This window comes from Anolis carolinensis, chromosome 4, assembly GCF_035594765.1.
Source record: "Anolis carolinensis isolate JA03-04 chromosome 4, rAnoCar3.1.pri, whole genome shotgun sequence".
Taxonomy (NCBI): Eukaryota; Metazoa; Chordata; class Lepidosauria; order Squamata; family Dactyloidae; genus Anolis; species Anolis carolinensis.
This window is the reverse complement of record NC_085844.1, coordinates 117,784,178-117,804,929: the sequence shown is the minus strand read 5'-3', so window position 1 is coordinate 117,804,929 and position 20,752 is coordinate 117,784,178. Positions and strand designations below refer to the sequence as shown.

Sequence of the window (20,752 nt, the reverse complement as noted above, 5' to 3'; positions counted from 1 at the left end):
AAGTCCTCTGATTGATAATCTGTTTCTATGAACTACGTTGAGCCGAGAACCCTGCAATGATGAAACTTTCCTTTAATTCCCTAGGATGATGCAAATTAGCAATTGGGTGAATTGAGTGGGGTGACAAGCCAACAAGCTGAAACTAAATCCAGACAAGACAGAGATACTCACTGCCTATGTTGGATGGGGTCGCACTATCCCTGAAGACACAGTTTGGAGGTGCTCTTGGACACACTACTGACCCTGGAACCCCAGGTTTCAGTGGTGTCCAGGAGCACCTTTGCACAGTTAAAACTTGTGCGCCAGCTGCGCACATATTTTGAGATGCCAGACTTGGCCATAGTCCACGCCTTAGTCACATCCTGTTTGGACTACTTCAACACTCTCTACATGAGGCTGCCTTTGAAGATAGTTCAGAAGCTTCAAATGGTCCAGAGATCGGCACCCAGGCTACTAACCGGAGCGCCGTTCAGGGAGAGAACCACTCCTATGCTGTGGCAGCTCCACTGGCTGCCGGTCTGCTTCCAGGCTAAATACAAAGTATTGGTTCTTACCTTTAAAGCCTAAATGTCTTGAGTCCAGATTATTTGACAAACCGCATCTCCCACTATAGACCAACTCAGTCACCGTGGTCATTGGAGGAGATCCTGCTCTCAGTCCCACATCCATCTCAATCGTGACTAGTGAGAATAAGAAAAAGGGCCTTCTCCGTGGCTGCCCCCCACCTCTGGAACTCTCTTCCTAAGGAGTTAAAGATGGCCCTCTCCCTACCTGCCCCCAAGAAACAGCTGAAGACATATTTTTGCTCATTGGCTTATGAGGAGGAGGAGGAATAGATGGTAATACAGTAGAGTCTCACCTATCCAAGCCTCGCTTATCCAAGCCTCTGGATTATCCAGGCCATTTTTGTAGTCAATGTTTTCAATATATCATGATATTTTGTTGCTAAATTCGTAAATACAGTAATTACTGTTACAGTAAGTACCAACAGGATCAGATATATTTGTGTGTTAAAAAACCTTATTGTATTAATTATTATGAGCAGCTGCTGATGTAGGTCAGCAAGCTAGCTTGGACCACACCCGTTGGGGTATAACTGTATGAGTTTTTAGAATACAGTTGGTGATGGTGAAGGTGATGGTTATGCTGCATGTGTAATGACTGACCAGCAATGCTCTTTGCTATGAAGAACTCTGTAAGTTTGTTGAGTTTACTTCATTTTTGATTTTGCAACTCTGCTGACAAGAGTAAAGTTTTTTGTTCCTTTTTTCCTCTTGTTTGTGTGTCTATTGCTTTGGACCTGACTGATATTTGCTTCTGCGCAACAATTACAACATAGCATTACTGTTTATTGAACTACTTTTTCTGTCACATTTGTTGTCTAACATGATGTTTTGGTGCTTAATTTGTAAAATCACAACATAATTTGATGTTTAATAGGCTTTTCCTTAATACCTCTTTATTATCCAAGATATTCGCTTATCCAAGCTTCTGCTGGCCCGTTTAGCTTGGATAAGTAAGACTCTACTGTACTACCATTATACCTCTGATTAATATCTACCATCCGTATCCATGCCCTGTTTGCTCCATCAGCTCAATATACATCTTGAGCAGTGATCAATCTGTTTGCCCCCAAGTAATTGGGAATCCTTCTGTTCAATGTTTGATGTTTTGTTTTATGTCTGATATAAAAGGTTGTGTTGTTAATTTAATTTTAGTTGTTAAGTGATAATTTGTTTTTATATTTTGGGTTGTCAATTTTCATTATTATGGGTGTATTGTTGTTGTGTTCGGGCATTGAATGCTTTCCTTTTATGTTTGGAATCTGCCTTGAGTCTCTGGGGAAATAGAGCAGAATATAAATAAATTATTTTTCTTATTATAAATGGGCTCTTGCCAACTATCACTAATCTAGACCAGACACAGGCACACTTTGGCCCTCCGGGTGTTTTGGACTTCAACCCCCACAATTCCTACCGTGTTTCCCCGAAAATAAGACAGTGTCTTATATTAATTTTTGCTCCCAAAAATGCACTAGGTCTTATTTTCAGGGGATGTCTTATTTTTCTATGAAGAAGAATTCACATTTATTGTTGAACAAAAAAAAAGAACATTTATTATATACTGTACAGTAGTTGTCATCACAAGCCAACATAACCAGACAAAATGTGAATCCTATCAAGAATTTCTTGTTGCTACCAATATTTCCATGTACAACACTCTATGGTACGTACATTTACCAATCCTGCATGCTCTGGTGTTCTGTTCGGCAGGCATGCTTCCAAACACAAACTTTGCTAGGTCTTACTTTTGGGGGAGGCCTTATATTTAGCAATTCAGCAAAACCTCTACTAGGTCTTATTTTCTGAGGATGTCTTATTTTAGGGGAAACAGGGTAACAGCTGGTAAACTGGCTGGGATTTGTGGGAGTTGAAGTCCAAAACACCTGGAGGGCCGGAGTTTGCACATTCCTGATCTAGACAATAACCCCGAGCCCTAGGGGAGTGGCGGCATATAAGTTTGAATAATAAATAAATAAATAAACCTTTTAGATGATAAAAGAAATAGTTGGCCGTTTTTATGTAACTTTTATTTTTATGAAATATTGTTGTCCTAGAGCTATTCTGAGTGCTCGTTCCTATGTTGTGAATCAGGAGAAATGATGTAATGGCGAGCAATCATATTCATAGAATACAAACCAACAAATTCAGGAAGCAGTGTGTGCTGTGGATCCTGGATTTCCTGTGAATTTTATTCATCCAAGTAGTCTCTCTTAAGATGTCAAGCCTGAGAATGAGAGCCAATTCGTAATGAATTGGGTCATTGTCAGCATATCCAAGAGGAAAACTGGACCTCTTGGATTAATAAAAACAATCTATTGCTGCAATAAACACTAAGTGGTATGCTCCTCTTGTGTTTATTTTCTTGTAGGTTGACTTCAATTGGTTTCCTTCTCCCCCCCCCCTTTCTCCCCCTTCCTATGATGACAGGTACAAAATTGTTTATTCAATACAAGGATGCTCTGCCTGATTTGACTTTGCCCATGTTGTTCCCTTCATTGCCCACTACACACCATGGGAAATATTTCACCAGTAAATGAAAAAGACATGCAATTGACCTCAGAGCTAAGATTTAGAGAATTATTTGTACCAAAAAAAACCCCAAAACAAAACAAAGCAACATAGGGAAATTTTGCAGACTTTTAATTCAGGTTGTAAGACAAGCTTATTAACCCCCCCCCCCCCCCCATACACACACACACACTTTTTTTTTTTTTTTGCATCTGGTGTCTCTCAAAAAGGCATATGCTCTTTTCCAGTGAAACGGCTAGCTTATCAAAGCAACAGGATAAATAGCTTGTGTGTGTGTGTGTTAATGAAACAATTGAAATGGAGGCATGATTTAATGGGCATGGTTTAATTTTAATTGGAGATCCATCCATATGTTTGTGTTTTGATAGGTTATTAAAAAGTCTCTAAAGCTTTTGTCCAGAGAAGCTATTTTTTTATTTACTTCGCTGCCAATGTCAGCAGTTTATTACATTGTTATCTTCTATGTAAAGTTGTGCAACTCCAATTTTCCAAGTTTGGAGTGGAGGCAGACAAGAAAAAGATTTCAATGGATTAAAGAAGATTGAAGAGTATAAAACACTATACTGTAAGACAATTTGTTGAAATTTTATCTAATAATAACTAGAACTATTTGGGTTTTGGAAGAAATGAAATCATCCATTCTGAAATAAACATAGTGGACTGGACATAGCTACTTTGTCTTTCCCAAAAGATGAGTAGATTTTGTGAAACCTTTAAATTTCTGAAAGATATTTTTGCCTGAAATAACTTTTTTCCTTGGTTCAACTTACATTTTATTGTGGATACTAAAACCTGGTAAACTTTGACTGACCTGATCTTAAACTTTCTCCAGCTAATATGCGCACACATGCACAGATATTTTTGTATCAGTTGTGATCCGGAATTGTACTGTTTGTAATGAGATTATAAGACTATTGTAGACTGATATGCCAGAGTTTTAAGTCACAGGATCAGATATTAACTTTCCATACAAAAAGCTTGAGGACATTTCTGGCAATGGAACTCAAAACATTCTTTAAAATTATGCACAAGATTGAGTTTTGTGATATCCTTTCATGATCTCCAAGGTGAATGCTGTGTCTAAATGTCAAAATGTAAGTATATTGGTCAATTAATCACTGCAAGTGAGCCACAACATGTCAAAGCACTCTTTCGAGCTGACCTCTTTGTGATGTTTGTAAAAAAAAGTACTATGTATTTGAAATAATGTAGACTCTTATTTTCAGTATTGTGTTTTGGATTTCTACTAGAGAGGGATAGAAGGGATGTAAGAGTATATTGTGAAAACTTAAAGAGAATGTTTAAACCTCAACGTATAAAACCGTCTTACTCAAGTACACTGTTTAAAGTTTCTGAAACTTCTAAATCAGATATGCTAAATGCACTAAATAGTGGGTACTAAAGTTACAAAATGTCAGTTTTAATGTCAAACTTTGTAGTTGCAAAGCAACACCAAGTCAGGTTTTAGAAGGCTTTGTTTGAATTATTATTCTCAGGAGATGGCAAGTATTGTTCTGCAAGTTACAATTTCTAGAATCAGCATTGATTAGGCATGCATTTTCTCACGATATTTGTTTATTTATTTATTTGGGGATTCATTTGTGCTTTTTTTTTGGTACCTTATTCCCTCGCCACAAATAACTAAGGTCAAAGTATTATTTTGACTAACTATGAATTTTAAAACAAGCAAAGTATTGTGTGTCTAGTGGAAAGAGGCATAGTAGGAAAGCTCTTCTACTTTGCAGTCCCATTTAGGAAGGCTGGTCACTGGTACGAAGCCATGCAGCTGCACATAATATAAAGCAAGTTTAACTGTGTATTTGTTGAGTTTATAAGTTCCCTTGGGCATTTTAACATTAAAAATAGTGATTGTTAACCCAGTTCATCTGAGCTTAAATATGAATGTACTTTGCAAAGAGCAGTTTAATATTTCAACTTCTTTTGGTTTCTTTTTTGTTGTTGCTGAAGGGCTTACTTCTCCTTTTACCTGTATGTTTTTAAATTTATATTTTTGTACCTGCACAGGCACTTAAATCATGGTAATCAACTACAGAAATGCTAGGGGCTTTGTTTTTGGATCCCATTTGCACCACCAGAAATGCAGTGCCAGTCTTGGGGTATCCAAATGACACACCTGGGTTGATGCAGATTATCCTGGGGGTAAACCTTTTAATCTGTCTTGTACATGTGTAAAAAATACTTGTAAAGATCTGGATCTCCCTTTAAGATCCAAAACTCTGTGGTTGTCCAGTCAGTGGAGACTGCCAACTAAGATCACCATGTGTGATCCTAGACTGTGTCCCCATGGCCATTCCATGCTCCCTGGGCTCAGGGAGGTGGGATGCCAGTGCCACCCTACCCTTCTTACCCACTATTTCCCCCCCCCAAAAAAGTCATAGAAAACCTCCTTACTGTTCCTGAAAACTGTGTTTCATTGTCCACCTACAGTGATGATGCATCGGAGCTTTAGAAATGAGAGGAGGGTTTCCTTCTCCAAAGCTTTATCACATCATCGGTGAGAGGCAGTGAGGAAGGACAGCCTCCAGGAACAGTAAGGGTGCTTTCGATGAATTTGGAGAGGGGAAAATGGGGGCAAGAAGGATATGGTCGTACTGGTGTTGGCATGACTGGGCTGTATGGTCACTTCCCCGCCAATAAGGGGCAGTTTTGCACTGTGGCCACAAAATGAAAATGTTTGAACCATACTTGTAATGGCAGTTTGTTCCATGGTTTGTGTAATGTAGAAGTGTCCTTGGTTGTCTAGCATCACAACTAGAGTTTCATTTTTGCTGATTTAGGGGTTATATGTTTGGGGAAGGGGTGGAGTTGTATTTTGTGGAGGGAAAATATATGGAGGCCTATTTTGGAAGGTGAAAATCAACCAATTTTTAAACTGGGAGTGGTAGTTTGGGGTTTTTGGATTGGACCATGAGTGCTAGGGGTCATGCTTTGTCATCCTAGTCTAAACAAAGATGGAAGTTCATAGGTTCATATTTTAAATATTCAGATAGTGTTCTTTCTCTATTTGTGTATCTTCTGGCAGAAAAAAAATAAAATCATGAGCACGATCCTTTTTTAGATGAAGATGATAAATTGATTGTTTCTACATTACAGTAATTGTATATTGTGCTTGAGAATTTGAAAAAAGATAAACGCTGCAACTGATCTGAAGTTTTCCCAGACTGTGCTGAGTGTACAACCTATAAATGTAGTCTACATATGGTAAACATTGTCACACATGTTCATTAGCACAGTTACAAATTATTCTTAACATCCAGACAATTGCAGTAGTAAATTGTATCCTTAGACATTTCTCTGCCACTCAGAGCAGATTTAAGCCCTAATAGTATATGGCATGTTTAAGCATACTTCCACATCCCGTCAGTTATATGAACAGATTAACGGATGTCGTACAGTTACTCTTTTCTTTCCCCTTCAGATTTATAGGTTTTAAGTCAGATGTCAGGATGGCTTTCTCGTGTTTCTGAAAATTGGACTTGAGTGCAGGTATCCCTTCGTTACTTGAGCTAGTCCAGAATTAAGGCCACAATCTGTGTTTAGGGACTCTTTAAAAAGCATGCTATAGACCACTTTATTGTACAGCTTTTGGAGCCCTCATTGACTGTTTTAAAGCTGTATTTATAGAGCTCTGTGTGGTTTCGTCTTGGCATCAAGTCCTTGTTATCATGATTTCATGTGCTCTGTGAATAAGACGGCCTTGACTGCCTAGGCCACAAATACTATACAGCCTGGCTTTCTTATTAGTGGAATTTCTGTGCATATATTCTATAACTATAACCCTATATATAAAGATTAACTTAATTGGTTCTGCACAAGCGACCAGCGTGTGGGCGTTGGAAGGGAGCAGAACACCCACTAAGAGGTAGAGCGCAGAGCCCTGGCATTCCAAGCCTATTGTTAAATTCCAGGAATAGTGGCCATAAATGTCTACAGCTATGTTGTAAGGATTCCAACCAAGTGCGCTCAGGCTGCTAAGGAACAGCATACAGTGCCTGACTGTGGTAATGTCATTGCTTCTACAACAGTTCATCTCAAATGCTCCTCTAATGTTACCATGTGAAACTCAGAGACATCTGTTTAATTTTGCATTCTTGCGTACCAGACATTTGTCCACTTCCCCAGCCCTGTGGGAGATTGGGAGAGGATATCAGCGGGCCTATATTATATATATATGCTGGCTATTTCCCAAGGTGTTGTGATTTTTTTAAAATATCTCTACATTGCTGTTTGATATGAATTTGGCCAAAATGCTCAAGTCAGCAGACACCTGGATTAAATATTGCTATGGGAGAAAGCAAAGGGCCTCATATCAATCCTTGCTAGTTGCAGAATGTGCTGCAAATATGCAATTTCTGAGACTTGTAAAGAGGCTGAGATCCAATTCTTACTTCCTTTTGGGCTCCTTGGGCTCTTTTTTCTTAAAGAAAGTAAAGTGGGTGTGTGAATCCTGCAAAATGGCTGTCTATTTACAGTCGTATACTCTGACTGGGGTGTTGCAAGGATAGGAACCAAGCACTTGGGTAGGTATAGATTCTTGTTTTGAGAAGTAACATTTTGAAAACTAGCATTCTGCATCACATAAACCTATGTTGATTGCATCCCACTTCATTAGATGCATTGTATGCTACCTCAGTTCCTAATTTTTTCATATGTTTTTATTGTTTAACATATAAATTTTAGTCAACACTGAGCAGCAATCAGACTGTACAGAATCAGAGAGAGTAACAAGTATACATGCTTGTACAACTAAGAGAAGATGAAAGTAGAAAACATTGAAACACTAAATGCTATACCTATAACACTAAGTTAAATAAACATAAGTGAGATGTTACTTCATTTAGTATACTGTCTTCTCTTTTTAAAATTAATAATTCTAAAATTGACTTTAAATACGGTGTTATTTTTATATACCATTAAAGTCTGCATATTTTTCCATATTAAAGGATTAGTGAGCTCCATTCTTTAAAAAATGTATGCATGCAAATAATTATAGTTTTACATAACATAAACCCAGTGCTATTGCATTTAGTTTAACACCGGTATGATTATTTTCTCCTTATTCGTTTTCCTTAATGTTCAATTATAAAATGATAAGCCAACACATAAATAAGTCTCACCAATTCAATGGGTATATTCCAATTGGGCTTCACAACATAATTCAGACTAGTGTTTTCAAATTTCCAGTTTGCTCACCCTATGCTGTAGGTTCTTTGCTGTTTGGTTATTCTTGTGCATTCAATTTTGAAGAAAAAACAAAACAATAACAACATGATAATGTGCACAGCCTCCATATTTGCTATAAACTTGGCATAGTCTAAGTGTAGCATAGTGTTGTTGGTTCAACTAGAATCACACAACCCCAAGGTGGTTTTTTAATCATATTTGTAGGATGAGAAATTTTAGCCAAGGAGGTCAAGAAAAATGTAATAGAAAACACCGATGACAGCCATAACAGTAATAATTAACAAGCAGTAGTTATGTAATAAGACTGTCATTCTTGCTTTTTTAAACCATTTAACACAGTGGTTCTCAAGCTGGGGTCCCCATATGTTTCTGGCCTTCAGCTCCCAGAAATCCTAACAGCTGGTAATCTGGCTGGGATTTCTGGGAGTTGTAAGCCAAAAACATCTAGGGACCCCAGGTTGAGAACCACTGATTAACACAAGTATTGTGATACAAAATCTTTGCCTTTATTGAAGTCACAACCTGAATGTCTTGATAACGTTGTTCAGCTAATTCACACTTTTAACAATATATGTTCAGGACATTCTCCCCAATCCACATCCTTAAAGTGAATTTCTAAACTTTTCCAGTGCAACTAGTATTATACTTTAAAAATGAAGGCTTATTTCAGTTTCAGAGCTCACTCAAAAAAACTTCCAAGTAACAATATAGATTGAGTATTCACTTGCTCATTGTGGTCTTTGCCCCATTCACCAAACAAACTACGTCAGCTTTTGAAGGGAGAGTCACATCAATACTTAACATAACAAAAGCTTGGGAAAAACAAGACTATAGCAGCATGAAGCACATCATAAATCAGAACTTGCATCTTGCACAATTTTTCTATTTAGTGAGATCTCATGCTGCAACAATGCAAGTCATAAAAATAAAATAACATTTCCAAAAGAACAATGTCTCTCTTTCACTTACAAACATTAATTAGGAAAGGAAGTAGTAGTAAATAACATATTATTTGTAGTTTGCTGCAGCTGAGCTTAGAACATAAGATGACAGCATGCTTCCTGACACAGTGTATGCAAATTATGGCGGCAACTTTGCTTGAATCAAAACATTTCAATCTCACGCCACAGACCATGTGTGTTTAATACAGTGGTTCTCAAGCTGTGGGTCCCCAGGTGTTTTGGCCTACAACTCCCAGAAATCCCAGCCAGTTTACCAGCTATTAAAACGTCAGGGGACCCACAGATTGAAAACCACTGGTTTAATGTATCTCTTCTTTAAATTTCGTTATTGTGCAAGACATAGATTGTATACAGTAAGACCCTTGTAACCACGTTGTCCATATCCATGGTTTCACTTACCTGTGCCACGGGGTGGGGGGTGGGCTTTCTATGTATTTTCAATATCTTCCAAGTGATTCCATGGTATCCTTCCTCTGGAAGTTACCATAAAGTTGTGTTGGAGAACCTAACAGATTCCTAGAGAAGATGCCTCTTTTGGACTCCCTGGGTCCTCCAGTGCAACTCAATGGTATGCTGGGACCAGAAATTGAATGATTATGAATTATGGTCTATCTGGAAATGTATCCCTCATGTACAAGGGACTCTTACTATATTTTAAAAAACCAGTTAGACATTTGTAATCAGACTTCTCTCAGCAAATGGGTTGTAACATAGCAATAACTAATATCCCTCTTTATTTGGCCTGGTAAGCAGATTGATCATTTCCAGTAGACATGTCAGGTATCCCTACACAATTTAGAATGTGTAGGTGTCAGTGGGAGAAATAATTAGTGGGGGAAAGAATTTAAGTATAGTCAGGACACTTATGCAGATAACATATTTTTAACGTATCAGACCTGGAGTGTTGGGGTTTTTTTTTTCTATTTAAGATTAGATGATATTTCTAATAGTGTTTTGAAATGCCATCTGAGTCCCAATTGCAAATTCTTTCAGGGGGATTTGTCAAATCTGTATACATTTCATCCTTTTGTCTGTTTAAAAATAAATGTCCAGACATTTTTGGCTTTGTTTCAGTCTAAACCGAGGTCTTCTGATTTGATATTTTGAATCATTTCATTGAATTCATTTAGGTGTATAGACTTCCATTTTGGCATTCCATTGACTTTGCATAAATATCATCCGCAGGTGTTCAGAATCTAACTTTGCCTCAGGCATCAAAGCATGTAGTCACTGTTAAAAAGTAATAGTATATCCCATCTTGACACACAAAAAGACAACATTGATTTAAAATATTATGTGTGTGAGAGAGAGAGCGAGAGGGAGGTTCATGTAAGAAACTAGAAATAGAAAGCCTCTGTTTGTTTGTAACATACAGCATGTCCACGTGCCAGTCCGGGCCCTTCCACACAACCATATAACCCAGAATATTAAGGCAGATAATCCACAATATCTGCTTTGAACTGGGTTATCTGAGTCCACACTGCCATATAATCCAGTTCAATGTGGATTTTATACAGCTGTGTAGGGCCCTCAGTTAGTTATTAAGTACCTACTAAGGGAAGAATTTAAGCATTTAGAAGAGCTAAATACAAATCTGTCATTTTTAAAAGAAGTTAAGAAATACAAGTGGAATCAGTGAAGTTAACTTCATTTTTACTAACAAGTTCTCATTAATATATATATCCCATTGATTTCAATTGGTCTACAGTTAACATCAGATTTGGCCCAATATTTTTCTTTACTGTGGTTTTAATTATTTTTTTGTACATCTTCTTATGATGTTTATCAAAGACAATATAAAAATATTAAATAATAAATGCATGATTTGGAAGTTACTCCTCTTCAAATAATTTTGTAGCAGTCTAAATCTGTGGATCTTTTATTTATAATTTTTATTCAGTGATCCACATATAGTGTCATCTTACTACATTTTGCTCATGCATCTAGCACAGTGGGTTAAACAACCAGCAACGGAAGATCTTGCCGATCAGAAGGCTGGCAGTTCAAGGCTGGGGTGAGCTCCCGCCATCAGCTTCAGCTTCTGCTTACCTAGCAGTTCTAAAATAGCAATGTGAGTAGATAAATAGGAACCACTTTGGCGGGGAGGTAAAAAGGCGCCAATGAAAAAAAAACATGCCAGTAATCAAACCAAGGAAGGCGTCCATGAATGGTGGGCTCCTCGGCATAGAAAAAATGAAACAACAATGCCTCCCCATAGCCGAGTCAAGCACAGCCTCCAGATGCTGGAGATGGAAAATGAGGGAAACCTTCCTCTGTTTATGTACTGTCTGTCTTTGTCCATTGTATAACGACATTGACTGTTTGCCTTATATATACCTGTCATCCTCTCTGAGTCCCCTTGGGGAGATAGAGCGGAATAAACATAACGTATATTATTATTATATTAATAACACTGGCATGGCCTTCTGCCACTGTTATTAAAGAATTTGAGAGAGTTGTGATGTGTACAAAAAGTTAGAAATTTTAAAAGCTTACCCCATGAGGTTTACATTAAGCTGCCTCACTTTGAACATAGCACAACTTTTGAAACATAGCATAACAGATGAGAAAACCAATATAACTTGCTTGCTACATGTAGCATTGTCTTAAAATATAAGTAGAATGTGCATGTTTGAAATGTATTTCATACTTGCAAATATAAAACATGTTTTCAGGGTCCCACATAGTTAAACTCAGATAAAACACAATACCATAAAAGACATATATTACAATATATAGTACAATGATTAAAATATAACACTATTAGAATATAAAATTAAAACTCACAGCTTCAAATAGACAATGTGGCCCTTTACTCCTTTGTCTAATTCATTTGCATGGTTTTTGTCTTCCTATTGGCCAAATTCAAAGGGTATTAAGACATATACACCCTTCCCATATAGTGTTCAATGCACTCCAGTTCTGCCATTCATAGCACTACTATAATTCTGACCCCCCTGCAAGAAAGCAGTTCTATATGCATTTTCTCAGAATTAATTTCGCTGTGTTTAGAAGAACTTCCACCCCACTTAACTATAAATCTATTTTCCCCAATTTCTTTGTAAAAGAAACCACTCTTCATCAGTGTTTATTTAGCAAATATGATTGTCTTGAGCCAAACCACAACATTATAATCTTTGTTATTCAAGTACCCATATGTGTCTGAACCATCCTGGCACTTCCAGCTGAAATTGGGGCTACACAATGCCTCTTTTTATTCAGTAACAATTCTCTGCTTGGTTGACAGTGAAGGGTCTTCAGAAGGAATTACTGTGATTTTGAACGAAAGATGCAATTCTCAAAGCAGAAGGGCTTTTCCACTGGTGAAAAGCATTTTCAGATTTAGTAAAGTTGAATGTAAAGATATTCTTCCATTAGGATAATCTTTGCATAACTATTCGCTTTTTTGTTCAGTTACACATTTCTAGTCTAATGCCTGGGGGCACAACATGCTGTCTACCATAGAACAATTGCACTTACTTCTGCGTTAGAGCTTGGTTTGTTGCAATAAGAACCTTTGTTTGGCCCCACCTTTATGAATATATAGAGAAAGAAAATCTAAAAACACTGAAAGATACGGAATCATAAGATTTAGTTTTATTCAGTAGACAACTTTACAGAGGGTTAGTTCTGAACCTATTGTTCATAATTTGAAATACTGTATTTCCTGATTTGTCTGTTTGTCATAAAGAATACTAATAAGGTGATTCTGGAGTGTAGGTGGAAAGGCAAAAAGAAAGAGAGAATTGTGCATTTTGTGTAAAGTTGCACAGAAGAACATGCTAGAATTTCAGTTTACTTAGTTTAAAAAAAAACATCTTACATGAACAAAAGAGGCTTTCCGCTTGTAGAAGGGAAGCTCTGAATGCATTCTGGAAGTGTTCATTTGCCAGAGCTTGCTTTGCAATATCTTTTAAACAATATGAATTTTCCGAAATGGTCTCACAATGCCGATGATCTGAAAGTCCCATTGTTACTCACTACAGCAAGGTTATCCACTATATTTTGCAAATTTTTATACAAACCTTTCCTTGCCTATTGTACAACACAAATGAACAAATTCATTCTGATTGTATTTTTTTAGATCCAGTGGTCAACCATTATCCAAAGTAATTCAGCTATGGATTTTAGACTACTATTTCTGGATGGCATGATTTTAATATTGAATGCAATGTTTTTAAATGTTAATACGTATTAATTTTAATTCAATTTATTTTAAGTTTAATGTTTGTATGTGTTTAAGGCATTGAAGAATTGCCATATGTAAGCCATCTTGAATCCCCTTTGGGGTAGAGAAAGGCAGGTTATAATTAGGGCAAATAAATAAATAAATGTTTAGAAGGGCTGCTAAAGTCCACTGAAACATTGTGTAGCTAAGGGTCTGTTAATAAATTTGGTTTATTAAGAGCCAGTTTGGTCAGGTCACTGTTATTGTAGTGTATTGATTTAGCTAGGACAGCTATATTTCATAAAAAGTAAATGCATCCTGTTTAGCAAGACTTGCAAATGCTTATTTATTATCAGTTAATGTTTGATTTTTATACCTGCTTTATATACTTATATACCTGGGGCCATGTAAAAACTTCTCAGATCAAAAGGGGTCATGACAAGAAATTTCAGGTGGAATGGTGTCTCCAGTGGAAAAGGTTTAAGAAGCCTTGGCCTACATTTCCAAATGTTGGCTTACTGAAAGAATGAGAGTTCAAGGTGCTGTAAGTAATTTCTACTTCTAGCACTCGATTGTCCAGATTATGATTTTTATGAGGTCTACTTCTAGATTATTGAAATTAATGAAGATCACTATAAACTGAGCTTCAGAGTAGATCTGATAAAATTTTAATGTTTGGAGTTATATGAGCTTAGCAATTACTCAACATATTTCAATTTAATTTTCTGATTTCTTTTTCTTTTGTTTATAATGTGAAGCAAGTGAACCTTAAATTTTTTTAAAGTAATATCTCACAGTACTGACCCTATATTCTATAGTGTAGGACAGGGAATCTTCTGTTCTTGTACCTGTTGAGAAATGATCACCTGGATAGTTATTTTGGCATAGATTCCATCTTTTCTCCAGAATTGAGGCTCCAGCCAGGTTGCAACAAGATTAAAATAGCTACAGATAAACAATCTGTTGAAGTCCTTGCTCTGCAGCAGAACAACAGGAGGAAGCAGTCTAACCTCATTTGAGAAGTCATATATTGGGAGCAGACACTGGAAAAGGCCCTAATTTCTAATCTTAGGGTGCATCTAAACTGTAAATTAATACAGTTTGACAACATTTGAATTGTCATGGGTCAATGCTGTAGTATCCTGAGAGTTGTAGACTTACAATTTATTTACTCTTTTTTGTTTAATTAATCTCAGGCTTCCATCACTTTTTTATTGTGTCAGAAGCGACTTGAGAACATACTGCAAGTCGCTTCTGGTGTGAGAGGATTGGTTGTCTACAGAGACATTGCCCAGGGGACGTCCGAATGTGTTGCCATCCTGCTGGGAGACGTCTGTCATGTTCCCACAAGTTAGAGATGACAGATGGGAGCTCATCCCATCTCGGGGACTCAAACCGCCAACCTTCAGGTCAGCTGTTCAGCCGGCACAAGGGTTTAACCCATTTCACCACCATGGCTCCATTTCATAACCTTGAGCCATGGCACTTAACGTAGTGTCAAACTGCATTCATTCTGCCATGTACACGCACTCTCAGTTCATGATTAATGTGACTGAGAAATTTCCTGCAATTTTTATCTTATATGTGCCATTAGAAAAGAAGCATGGTTTTTCTCCCCAAACCATGATGCTTTCTCACTTGGTGCAAATTTGTTTTTGCTTTTCAAATTTAAACCAAACCATTTCCAGATTTCCATTTCAGAATGAATTACTGTGACATATTTCCACCATTTTAGAATGCCAGGGCAATTTGCATTACATATATGGAGACTCGTGGACTGCACAAAGTCATGCTGTGCTTGCCAGCACCAGTATATTCTTCTCCACACTTAAATAGCTTTAATTTCATTTCCCAATTCTTGCATACCTTGGTTGCTACATAATACATTACACTTAATAACTTTGGAAGTCACACATACTGAAAAAAAGTGCTATCATAAGAATGTTCCTTTGTGGTCTTGATTTTTAGTCACATCAATCATAATTAAATTGCAAGGAGGCAGAATAAATTACTATAAGCCATTTGACCTTTATTCTTCTGTTCAAAGTAATCATGCAAAGCTCAAAACGTCCTCCTATGCATTTCTATGAGATTTCCTATTATTTTTGTTTCTTTAAAATGTAAGAATGAGGCTTTGATTGAGGCCACATAGTAAATCTCTCAAAAGGCTTCACCACTTTGCTGCTTGCTTGATACAGTATTTGCTGTTTGTAATTGGCTGCTGGTAGATTGGCTTTCTGTGTAATAAACTACTCAAAATCGCACAGGGTTGGATCAACTTGGGTGTTCTGCAGTTAACATGGTGGTGGTTATGCCTAATTCCCACAGCAGAGAGGTGGAATTAGGAGGAGCATCACAAAGAACAAAAGTTAGTCGACTGCCAGCTGAGTAAAGCCCTTGCTGTGAACAGGTTTGAGTAATAGCAATATTTCTAAAGAAAGGAGAATAATGACACTTAAGTGAGGTTGGTCTCAGTGTAAGCAGTTGCAGGTCTGTATCCAATAATGTATCATTTACTGCGTCTGGAATAGATCGCATGGATAAATTAACTGAACTCTTACCCTGCTGTGAGCTCTTTTGCTGTGTTCTCTCTGCTTGTTAGCCTCCTAGCCTCTACTTTGACCCTGTTCCTCTCCTTAATTAATGCATCTCCAATTCCCTAATCTGGACTTGTGAGTGTGTGTATGTGTATGTTTTTTAAAAATCTCATGTTTCTTTGTTTCCACCTAACTTGAGGAAATAGCTGAAGAGTTTTCCACAGTTTGCCCAGAGGCAAAATTAGCAGGTGCATCCAGAGTTATTGTAAAGCTGAATTGGAATTGAGCTTGGCCCAGTTCCAATTCTGATAAACAAAATGGCATTGTAAATTCACTTAAAATTGACATGGAAATCATCATTCAAAATTGTTTTGATTTATGGAGTCTGTGAACAGAAGGAAGGATATCTGAGCAGTTAAGGCAGTGGTCGGCAAACACAGTGGACCAGTTCTTGGGAGAGAAGCCAAGAAACCCCACCCCTTTTTCATTAGAATGTGATGGCGCTTGTGTGTTTCCAGATATGTAGAAGGTTGGAGCTGGATCCGGACATATGCACACAGTGTGGGTTTAGGGATGATAGCACTCTGTGGTATATTTGACTGCGTAGAAAACCTTTGCAGCTGGCACAATATAAGAATCTGTGGCCCTGGCTAGTGGACTGTCATCTGCTCTGAGGATTATCTGGAAAAGAATCCCACTGGAGTATTGCAGCACACCAAAATACTTGGGAGTTACCCTGGACCATGCGCTGAATTACAAAAAGCACTGCTTGACTATCAAGCAAAAAGTGGGTGCTAGAAATAACATCGTACGAAAGCTGACTGGCACAATGTGGTGATCACAACCAGACACAGTAAAGACATCTGCCCTTGCGATTTGCTACTCTGCTGCTGAATACGCATGCCCAGTGTAGAACACATCTCACCACGTTAAAACAGTGGATGTGGCTCTTAATTAGACATGCCAGATTATCATAGGATTTCTACGCCCCACACCACTGGAGATATGATACTGTTTAGCCAGCATTGCACCACCTGACATCCGCCAGGAAGTAGCAGCCAGCAATGAAAGGGCCAAGGCAGTGACATCTCCGGCCCATCCCCTGTTTGGATATCAGCCAGCACGCCAATGCCTTAAATAAAAAAATAGTTTTCTAAGATCTACAGAGATATTTGCATGAATACCTCAACAAGCAAGAGTCCAAAAGTGGCAGGCTGAAACCCAAAACCTCAATCAGTGGTTGATGCCGGATGTGAGACTTTCCCCTGGGCACATAGAAGACTGGGCGACTTGGAAGGCGCTGAACAGACTGCGCTCTGGCACCACGAGATGCAGACTACAATGTACTCTCAGCCCCGCCACATGCACCATGGAGGACCTTCAAATAGCAACACCTGAGATACTCCAAGTGGCCAACTACTGGTCAAAGGACATTTAGTGTAATGCCACGTTTTTTAATGTTTTCAAATACATTACAACTTGTACCCTAGATTTGCTTCTGACAAGATAAATAAAACATCTGCATGTTGAATCTGTCCTTGTGCTCACCAGTTTTAGTTTTCACAAGCACGACTAATATATTGGAAAATGTTGCCAATAAAAATGAAAATGCAGGTGGTAGCTGGTATAGCATTGTATTTCTAAAGATCTTCAGCTGCCAAAGAGGATGACAGAAGGAGACATTTTGTTTGATCAAGACTGTTGAGTTCATAGCTTCATTTTCTCACTTTGCCCCGCTGAATGGGACTGTTGGTCCTATCAACTCACATTCCTTTTTTAAAAAATACTCTAAATGACTGTTTACAAGTCATTACATTGTTTTTGAAATTACTTTAAGAACACTTCTACAATCTCATGAGGATAGTATAGATGTCACTTACAATGCTTGCGATGCTGTGTAACTGCATCCCTTCCCCGCTGGAATTTTGAATGTAATGTAAGCTGTTTGCATTTTATTTTCTTTGGAGACATTCAATTTATTCCCCACTCCTTTTTATGTATGGATTTTTTTTTATTAGACACAAATGTACAGTAAAATTTCCTTACTGTTTGGTATAGCATTACACATGACTAACTAAATAGGAAGTTGATATATGGTAAATATTGGCTAATAATTAATTCACACAAATTTAGTGACACAATACAAGTGTGATGTGTAGTTCTCAACAATATTTGGATGTGCGTGAAAACACCATGTAAAAGCAGTACCTTTTAAAAATCAATGGTCAACAGTGAGAAGAGCTTTGAACATAACTTAGGAGCCAATTGACATTTCAGAATGAAAGTCAAGTGGATTCTTATTTGAGCTCTATTGTGGAACTAATAATCATGGTATCAAATGATGTTATCATCTATTTAAAGAATCTATTCAGTTTACATGCCATCATATGGATGGCTCCCAGTCTGAGCAATATTGTTAAGGAATAGGCTGACTTTCTTTTAGTGTTCTTTTCAGATAATGTAACCAGCTTATAATAGATGTTTATGTTCTTTCGAATTTTAAACACTAAATGTTCAGTTGTGTGGCATACATTCCAAATACTCATTTTTTTTCTTTTAAAATCTCCACATAAAATTACAGAGGCCATATAGTGTAATGGATAATTCAACTATGAATCAGGGAGATCTGGACTGAAATATCAACACATTTTATGATATTCTTTCTTTCTTAGCTTCACCTGCCTTACAGGGTGCTTGGAATAACTCCCATGCATATGAGCTTTAACTCACAAAGACAGGGCGGGATACTAAGAACAGGTAATTGTTTTTACAGCATTCTGCATAAAGAGATCATTTCCATGAAGCCTTCAATAAATGTTGGATTACATGAAAGAACAATCTAAACAGGTATAAAAGGTCTTTAATAACCCACTTCCTCATTGTGAAAATTGAAACTTAGATTTTGCAAGGCTGTCTTAACTCCTTCCAGGCACTCCCAGCAATTAAGATGGAACTCTTTTAAAGGTTCTTTGTTCAGAGTCATTGTGAAACTGGGATTCTGTCACAACATTTGATAGTATAATATGCTTTATAAAAATGTCATCAACCTTCAAATTCAACTGGCCTTGCATAAGAGACTTACAGAATTTAGAAAAGAAGTGGAAATTATTCCTGTTTGTGTTGGCATTTTTCCCTCCTTGTAAATGTGAGATGGGATACCTTTTTCAGTATTTGTGTTCCAGTTGTAGAAATAATACATTTAAAGTGTGTTGCTACTCTCAGTGGCCTGAAAATAAAAGAAAATAATGGTTTAATGTTATGAGCAGGGAGCTCAAGCTCATGAGCACCTCTTCTCCTTCTCTTGCAAAGCTGTGAAGAGGAGATGGGAAACCTTCCTTTCTGGTTTCTGTTAAGTGCAATGTAGTAATATGAACTCCCAATGCAACTATGATTTATTGCAACAAACCAAGTTCATAAATTATTGGTTGAAGTTGGCTTGCCTCAGTAAACCACAATTAAGATTAACTATATTTTCTTCAGGGTTAGACTGAACTCTTAAGCCATGATTAGTTACCAGATGTGGGTTTCCAGTCTCTTCTGGGTTGTGCCCAAAGAGGAAAATGTAGGTGAGGAACTCATTAATCTAAGGACCTTTCACACTAACTTATCATTTAGTATTACATTCAAATAAGGTCATTGTGTGTAAAGTCATTGTACATGTTCATCAGAATTGTTTTTGTCAGACTTCCTTTACTATGACAAATAGAAATGACAGTGTCATGTTATGTAAAAATAATGGTTAGTGTATTTCACTGTGTATAATATAAAAGCAATTTTTATCTTTTAAACCTTACATCCTGACAAAAATACTACGAATGGACCACACCTGTCTGATCTAGGATGCATCTACAATGTAGAATTAATTTGGCACCACTTTAACTGCCATGGTTTGATTCTGTGGAACCCTGGGAAAATAATATCTACATGTTTTGTCTGATATATTCATAATAATTGTAATATAGAGTGATTCGCACTTCTGGGTCATTTACAGCAGGTAATGCAAATAAAGCTGCCAATGGCTGTCTCTAGGATCAGAACCAGTATCATTTTGAATAATATTTGCTGGAGAACAAAAGTGGAAAAAAATCTATTGTTCTTAAAGCCCTGCTTATGATCTTCTCAATGGTATCTGCTTAACAGCTGATGGAAACAAATGGTCTTTGGAGTGATCCAGCAGAACTCTTCATATGTCCTCAGTTATAAAACACCACTCACAATGGCAAAATCAACTATGTGGGAGTCATAATTTCTGTACTTTGCATGTATGAGCATGACATGAAATGGAGATGACTGAATTCCATTTATTGAGGGAAGAGGGGATGAACTATTTAAACTGTAATTCAATAATCGTGAATCTTGTCTTACAAATTGTATACATTACTGTATTCATAAGGCAGAACTTATTTTAAAAAAGTGCAATAGCCTGAGGAAAGAATAAGCGTCAGCAAGCACAATGAATACCTTGACTTGTCAGTTTGTCTTATATTTTGGTATTACTTACAGGTATTTCTATATTTGCTTTGTCTAAACGAAAGACTATAGAGCATGTATGTTTAATGAAAAAAGAAATCGAGGTAGACAGACCATTTTCTGAAAATCCAGTTGAAATAGTTATTCAAACAAAATATTGTAAATCAGATTATCTGATATTTAGATAGGCTGTGATCTGTGACTTGCTAGCAGATTATTCCAAAAATATAACACTAAAGGGTTGTTGTATGTCTTTCGGGCTGTGTGGCCATGTTCCAGAAGCATTCTCTCCTGACGTTTCGCCCACATCTATGGCAG

The 20,752-nt window shown here is 37.3% G+C and overlaps 1 protein-coding gene across 2 annotated transcripts in view; it reads left to right on the top strand.

Moving 5' to 3' along the window:
- Positions 1–20,752, top strand: part of gmds (GDP-mannose 4,6-dehydratase) — a 330,217-nt gene that overhangs the window by 138,381 nt on the left and 171,084 nt on the right. The window lies entirely within an intron of this gene.